Source organism: Manis pentadactyla, chromosome 10, assembly GCF_030020395.1.
Source record: "Manis pentadactyla isolate mManPen7 chromosome 10, mManPen7.hap1, whole genome shotgun sequence".
In the NCBI taxonomy this organism is placed as follows: Eukaryota; Metazoa; Chordata; class Mammalia; order Pholidota; family Manidae; genus Manis; species Manis pentadactyla.
In genome coordinates, this window is record NC_080028.1 from 30,811,730 (window position 1) to 30,820,217 (window position 8,488).

At 39.8% G+C, this 8,488-nt stretch overlaps 1 pseudogene; it reads right to left on the minus strand.

Moving 5' to 3' along the window:
- Positions 1–774: 774 nt before the first annotated feature.
- On the minus strand, positions 775–1,730 carry LOC130679237 (olfactory receptor 8S1-like; annotated as a pseudogene).
- Between the last annotated feature and the right edge of the window lie 6,758 nt (positions 1,731–8,488).

Below are 8,488 nucleotides of genomic sequence, written 5' to 3' on the forward strand. Positions count from 1 at the left end.
GTTCACCATGTAACTTATTCACTATGTAAGAATTTGTTATCCATGTAAGAACTTGTTTGTTATGCTTCAGAAGATTGGAGACTGACGAAAATTAGGCTTGGGGTGGATTAATCATTGTGCATTGAGCATTAACCTCCCTATACAGAATTTTATTGTTGTTAACAACCATTTGATCAATAAATATGAGAGATGCCCTCAAAAAAAATTTATATATATATATATATATACACACTTCCAATTGTAAAATAAATAAGTAACCGGGATGTAATGTATAGCATAAGGAATATAGTCAAAATATGGTAACAACTTGGTATGGTGATAGCTGGTACCTAGAATTATCATGTATATAAATGATGAATCAATGTGTTGTACACCTGAAACTAATGTAATACTATTTGTCAACTACCCTTCAATAAAAAATAATTATCAAAAAAGAATTGAGGTTCTAAACAATTTTCTCAGTGCTAACTGCATTGGGAATGTTTCATAACTAAACGGTACTGTTAGTTTATACCACATTAATAATGCACCAAAAATTGGTGGTAAGATCTGTATCAAAATAATAATTACCAGATGTATTGCTTTGTCCCTAAATGAAGTAAATATGAGCCGAAGTAAATATGAGCCAAAGTAAACAAGTAGCTCTTGGTTTTTCTTTAGCATTTCAAAGGAAACAGGCTCTTTTAAGACATTTTGTCATATCTATTATGAAGTAAGAAGCTCTTCCCTATTCTATTATTCAACCGTTTGATGAGATTCTACCTCATTTCCTAGTCATCTTCTGCTTGCTCTCTGCTCTGTGAGATGTTCTAGACCTTTTTGCAACATTCTTTTCAGAGCAGCTTTTATTTCCTTATTCTTTAAGCTGTAGACAAGAGGATTCACGAGGGGGCTGACCACACAGTACTGTATGGGAAAAACCAACTCCAGCGGGGAACTAAAGGTTGACATGAGATAGAGGAGGAAAGCAGATCCAGAGAAGAAGCTCACTGCAGTGAGGTGGGAGGAGCAGGTGGAGAAGGCCTTGCTTCTGCCCATGGTGGACCTGATGCTCAGGATGGCTGTGACAATGCGGGCATATGAGAAGAAGACCAGGAGTAAGGTCCCTGAGGTGTGCACAATAGCAGAGCACACGAGCACTGCAAAGTTGTTGGAGACATCAGAGGAAGAGAGAGAGAATAGAGATGGCAGCTCACAGCTGAAGTGAGGCATCACAAGAGCCTCACAGAAATCCAAATCCCAAGCCATGAGGATGTTCACGAGACCATCCAGAAAGCCCAGGCCCCATGACACCCATACCAGACCCCGACAGAACGGTTTCCTCATCACCTGGCCATAGAGCAGCGTGTAGCAGATGGCATTGTAGCAGTCATATGCCATGGCAGAGGGCACAAGGCGTCAGTCCCTGCAATGGAAAATACAAAAAAAGCCTGAGCGAGGCAGCCCTCTACTGAGGTTGCTTTCTTCTGAGACAGGAGGTTCTCCAGCATCTTGGGCACAGTGACTGAAGTTTAACAAAGATCCAGAAAAGAGAGGTGACTCAGGAAGAAATACATGGGTGAGTGGAGGTGCAAATCAGTCCTAATGACCAGCATCATCATCAGGTTCCCTATTATGGTCAGGAGGTAAATATTCAGGAACAGGGCAAAGAGCAGGACCTGGATGTGGGGGTCGGCAGGCAGCCCAAGGAGGAGGAATCCCGTGATGGTGCTGTGGTTTCCTAAGACCATGCTGGGAGTTATTTTACTGGAATGAAAGCAGACAGATGCATGGGTGTTCACCTCCACCTCATGGCACCTCAGACTTTCCTTTTCACTCAGTGTATGCATACATCTCTCCTAGCCTGCTCATCTTTCACATCGATTTTTTAAAAATCTACTTTGCCTGCTCTCCTAGAACTCTTTCATCACTTAATTTCTAACTGCACAGCTCCTCAACCCTGTGCCCATCTGTACTCTTTCCACTTCTGACCCCTCTACCTTAAATATCTTTGGAGAACTTCATATAATTTTTCAGTCTAGTCCATGACATTTCATTACCTGGAACTGTCCTATTCATGAAATTAAATCCTGTACACTTCCTGGAGAAGTGACTCTATTGATTTCTGGTTTCAGCTACACAGTCTTTTACTCTTCATTCAAAAGTTTGAAATAGTCCAATATTTCTTAATGATAACATGCTATGTTTACTGTATTTTTACTCTTCGTGTGTCTCTACTACATTAGTTATTAGAATCAAGGGCCAATTTTGAAACACACGTGGGTGGAGGTGTTGGGGGTGGGAATGAATTAAGGAAGGAGATTCCTAAATTATCTTTTTAACAGTAAAAAAAAAAAACTCTACTGAGATTAATAAAACTTGTTCAGTTCCTCAGTTTGAACACTCAAGATTTGGATCCACTCAATATGACCTATGACCAGAACTTTGTCTATGGTGCTGTTTGCAACAGTGCCTCCTAAAGGGTGAAGTTCTCTGTTTTGCATTTACAGATCAGGCAATCTCTATAGAAACTGGCTTCTCTACCTGCAGAAATCTTCTTACTAGGTCTTTTTTTTGGATCCTGTTTATGGGTATTTTAAACCCTCTCCATGTGGTTCTGATGAGCCTCCGTTGCAGAATCAGAAATCTGTTGGTCCTACTAGATGCACCCTGTTGCCTTCATTACTTTCCGATTCTCTGCCTGGATTCCAGGTGATTCCCTGTTGAAATTTTTCTCTTCAGATCTTGACTGAAATCCTTTAGACTCTTCAATACTCACCGTAATTCCTTCTTCTGCTGTTGTACATCTGTTTAATTATCTCCTTTGCAAGCCCAGACTATACACAGTAATGACACCTAGTAGTTCTTTGGTGCCAGTTATATTTAGGTATATAAACAATCAAATGTTTGGCTTTTTCTCTACTTGAAGATCACAACAAAACTATGTGAGTTGCATTATTCAAATTTGAGAATGAGGAAATTGACACTGAAACGTTGTCCTAACTTGTTGGTGTTGAGAGAGTAAGTAGATTAGCATTACATTTGTCCCAGGTCTGTGAAGCTACCATGTCTGTAATTTTTAAGCCCTGACTGGCTGACGCCCATTTTCTTTACACATCTGCATCTCTCCATTCTGTGTTCTCATTTATCCTTTATTCTATAAATTGTTTTGGACATTCATTTGGACAAATATCTTGATCTGGCTTTTAGTACGATGTGTTATTAGTAGTTCTTTTTTCTCCAAACATTCTTATGGAGAATAGATTTGGTATTTAGTCATGCATATTTTCTTCACTCTTGAATACACAGCATAATGGGAGGCATCAACGGGTCCTTAATATCTGCTGAAATGTACAAAGAATGAAAGAATGAAGCAAATATGAAATGTTATATGAGTTTTTTTAGTGGCATATTCCCTGGTTGAACTGTAGTTTCAGAAATATGGAAAACTTAAGGTTGACTGGGAATTGGAGGAGGAAGAAAAGGCTGTGAGGGATTAAGGGGTTTACTCTGTAGTGACTGTGAAGGCAGAAGGCTCATCTTCTGTTGTAATAATTGGCAGGTAAGGATTCCTTCCCCTCAGTGAGCAGCTAACACCTACTGGCTCATTTCTGTCCACATGTGGAGGGCTGCTTAAAACCATGACACTTACTCATCTATATATTAGATAATTTATCCATTCTTTTATCCCTTTATTTAGTTACAAAATATTTCATTTATCTCCTCCATATTCAGTCATCTCTATCCATGTTTCCATTCATTCATTCATTCATTTATCAATCACATCATCACTTCTCACTTATTTAAATATTCAAAGTATTATAGGTCTACTTTGTGCAAGATCCTCTACTTAACCAGACTGCATAAGTAACCTTACTTAGCCTTTGTTGAACTGTTGTGTGAACACACTTATTTGTCCTATTTTTTCAGCTGTATTTTTTCAGCATCCAAGTTTGAAGTCTCATATTGGGTAAATTTTATTGTACTCACCTTGAAATTTCAGATTCTATTCCTTCATGAGTTCTCCTTCTTGGTTTGGTAACTGCTTGCGGTCAACCTCATCTGTCAGCTAGAAACTCTGAATTCCCCACCTTTCCCCCGGGATATTTCACCAATTTCATGTCGTTCTTGCTTAGAGAAGTCACCATAACAAATTCCATTCCTGCTGGGCCAGCCAAGGCTTGCTTTGCCTAACTTTCCTTTCTCTTCTTCTTTCTTACTTAGACAAGTTCCCATACTCTCACCCCTAATCAGATCCCCTATTCAAATTACCTCTCTACCTGGTGAGTACTTCACAGCCTAGTGTGTTGGCCCAAAATAAATCTGATTCTGCGTCAAAGATCAATGACCGGATGGAAAGTCAATTTTCCCTTCTTTTGGTTTGTAAAATCTGGTCTAAATAAACAATTTCTTTTTATTCTTCAGTAGTAAAAAGTCAATCCCATTCATTCAATTTAACTGGAAATTTTCTCAAAATTTGCAATTTACTGCCTGATTTTGGTCAGACATTTGCTCTGTATTCACTCTCTGGTTAAGGTCACCTGGCTACAACCTATTTTTGTTTCCAGTATTTAGCTGAGAAAATTCCAGCATATCCAAAGAATTTTGGAGAAACTGTGGGTTAGAGATCTAACATAAAAAACCTCTGTTCTCTGCTGACTCCACACAAGCTGTCAGCAAGACAGGTGAATGCCCACGTTATGAGATATCCATGGTTTGCTCCCCCTGGCTCCCAACATAGATCCTCTGACTGTGTCCAACTGAAAATGGGGCTTCACTTCATCCTTGCAGTGGAAAGAGAGCACTAATTTCAAATTCTCTTCACTTACCTGGAGAGAGGGAACACAGTGGCTTGTAGTCAATTGGAGTTGAATGCCTGCTTCGAAATTCAGAAAGAGGTGAAGTGAGGGAAGTTTGGGTGCTTGTACAGAGAAAAGCAGAAAGTAAGAAGAAGGTTGAGCCCAGGCTGGTTGTCTCAACAAAATACTTATTTCCCAGTTTGCCTGGGTAGCTGTGCCTGAGCACATCTCAGGTAGGTCACCTCAAGTTTTTTGCATATGTTAATTCCAGATATCACCCTAAGGAGAAGTGGAGCAAGACACTGCATTTTCTGGGTGATTGAAAAAATAATCACAAATAATTATCACCTTCTATCCTTTCAATTTGGCTCAACTTTATACTACTGTTTAATAAGAACTCTTTTTACCTAAATTAACATTTGCCCAAAAGTAAACTTTAGTAAATTCTGAGAGACAAAGAATATCAATGCCATTGTATATTATTAACTTGTTTAGATCCAATAATCTTATATCATTTCCAAGAAAAAGTCTCACAATTTATCTACTCAGTGCAATCCCACAGAAAATAGTTGTTAATAATGTAAGTACTGAATAAACAGATTAATGAAGACAGGATGAGAGACCGATCTAGTGTTGGAATGCAGACATGGTCTAGGTAGATATTATTAGGAATGTGAGATACTCAGAAGAGCGTTAACACCTTTGATTTCTGAAGGCCACCTGAAATGGGAAGGGCCACAGGGCTTGTGGTTTGAGTGCATGGAAGGCAAACTTCACACACCTCAGTATTTCCCTTTGAATCTTCTCTAGATTCTGCTTTTTCTCTTCTCCTTTAATGACTAATATTTGTGAAGGCCAGACTTGATAGGGTGGTTAATAACAGACAAGTAAGTATTTTCAGTACCTGTGTTTATGATCTATTTATGTGTTTAGGGAAGGAAGGGGACCTCAGACCACTTAAGTATACCTAATGGATGTGCTTTCCCCACTCCTCCCCAGGCTGGGAAACTCTTGGCTTCTGGTGTCAGTTTCCCAGATCACTGCAGTTTCCACAACCAGTGCACAGGCAACACTGAAGAGCAGAGAGTTTATTTAGTAGGTGCTGAAAACAACTGAGGACAAGGGCCTCCAAGGACAGAAACATCCATAAAGGTTGTCTGGATGTCTGAAACTCAGTCTGCAGCACAAGGAAAGGATGGTGAGAGAACTCAAGAAAGGAGGTGCCTGAGAAGCGAGACCCCAAAGGCTGTGTGGGTGGAAGTAAGCAGAAATTGGATGTCTGCATGTTTGAATGAGGGGAACCTTTAGAAAAATCATGGAGGTCTGAGATTTTCTGGCACAAATTTCATCCTTTGGCTCAAGTCTTACCATAATATGAGAAGTCATCTTTCATCAGGTGATCACAGTGTGCAGTTAAACCAATATTTCTGTAGCCTAATTTCAGGAAACATCCATGTTGTTTTCCTAATTACAAGTTTCAGTAAAGAAAGACAATGACCACCTCAGATGGATAAGCCTAAGGACAATTTTCATCTGACAAGGGCACAAGTGTCTATACTTGCTTTACCTGCGTCTGTGACTCTATTTATGGGCAAAGAATATCAGTGAAGCATGTGACCTTCAGATACAATCTAGCTTAAGGGACCCAGATAGTTTGATGGAGCTGGTGTAACTTAGCAGGTCCAAAAAGCTGTATTCCCTCAGGTCATAGTCTAAGACAAACCTTAAACTCATTAACAAGAAGAGAGAAGCTCATAGAAGTCTTAGGGGATGTCACGATATAGGCTATAGAACTGTAGGGTTGAAGCTTTTTTGTAAACCCTGGAGTATTATGGGCTTTGAAAATAGACCAGCTGGGAAAGCTTTTCCTATTGGCCACTTACTGGGGAGATACCTTGTTGGAAATTATGAAGGAAGGTGTATAGTGAGACTTAACTCACCTGACGGCTTGCTTCCCCATCGCAGAGGGAACTGTATCTCTAAACATAATTGGGATGAACATTTTGATGATTAAATATATTTACGAAATCAGAAACAGTTACTTATGCATCTATCCACTTTGCGTTGGCTGCCCCTGTGAAACCTCGTGCTGTCCTAGTGCGGCAAAGAGCAGCTGGTGGCACAATCACAGGTTCCAGCCTCTCATTCTCATGAAAGCAGCCTCATCTCCGGGGCTGAGTTGTTGGACCACAGTGAGAAGGTACTCAACTTATGTGACATTTTTCCCTTAAAACCTTTTTATTTTTATTTGAAAATTTTAAATTGATATATAATTGACATGTGCATTTGTGGAAGTGTATTGAGAACACGTTTATAACGTGTTGAATTGATACATTTGTATATTGCAGGATGCCTGCCATTATAGCATTAGGTAACATCTCCATCATGGCACATAATTATGATTTCTTTTTTGTGTTGGGAAATATGAAGATATAAACTCAGCAAGTTTGATGTTTGTCTATAATCATTCTACTATATTTTAGATCTCCAGGAATTATCTGTTTCGTGGAATGGTAGAGAAAACTTCCATCCTTCACTGTAGCCCCAAGGAGTCATTGTTTTTTGGCTAGACACTAAACTTAAGTTAACCATTAATTTGCACTTCAAAGCTGGTCTGGATTTCTCACTGTGTTGTCCTCCTCTCTTATTCTTGTTTTTCACCAATCCTCCCCTTTTCCTCCTTAAACTATGTCTTCTGCTCTAGTTCTTAGCATCTAGCTCAGATAGCAAAATGCTTTTCTACTAAATTGTCTGCCTCATGAAGTAGTCTCGATATTTCCTTGTGTCACTTTCTATTAGATTTTAGAAACTTGCATCTGGTGAATACATGGTGGATCCTCCTGCATTTGGGTTGGCTTATTTCCATTTGGATGCTCCCACCTTTTTAGGCCTGGGTCTCTCCAAGCCCAAATACTTGATAATAGTGTGCATCCTTACCACCAGTTGTTGAATCTTCCACAGATTGAAGATGTAACAGGTTTGTTTTATGCTCTCTTCTGTGATGGTTAGGTGACTTTTTTCCATGTAGTTCAATGAACTGTATAGCAAAGGGAAATAGGGTAGGATCAAGCCCCATCAAAGTTGCAAAAAGACTATTCAAGAAACATGGCTGGATTAATACAATCATTTGCTGTTTTGTTTGCTCCTAAACCAGAGTGAATTTGTTCCACCTTTCTCAACATGATCCCCAAACAGCTATGTGAATTGCTATGAAATTTATCCTACGTCCAACATCATGACATTAAGAAAATGCTCTTAGTGTTGGCTAACAATACATCATGTTGTAGTAAAAACCCATCATCTTCTGTGTCTGGTCACCTATATTGGCGATATTTTCCAAAGGTCCTTCTCACAGCTGCTTTCACCTCATTGTGCCTCAACCTGTAGATGAGGGGATTCACAAAGCGAGTAACCACACTGTACTGTACAGACACGATCAACTCCAGGGGTGAACCTGAGGTTGGCATGAGATAGTGAAGGAAAGCTGAGCCATAAAACAGGAGGACAGCAGTGAGGTGAAAGGAGCAGGTGAAGAAGGCTTTGCCTCTACCTGAGGAGGAGCTGATACTCAGGATGGTGGAGGCAATAAGGGCATAGGAGAATACGATCAACAAACAGGTTCCAAACCCATGCACAAGACTGGAGCACAGTTAAATAGTAAAACTGGTGGAGATATCAGAGCAGGACAGAGGGAAGAGAGAGGGCAGCTC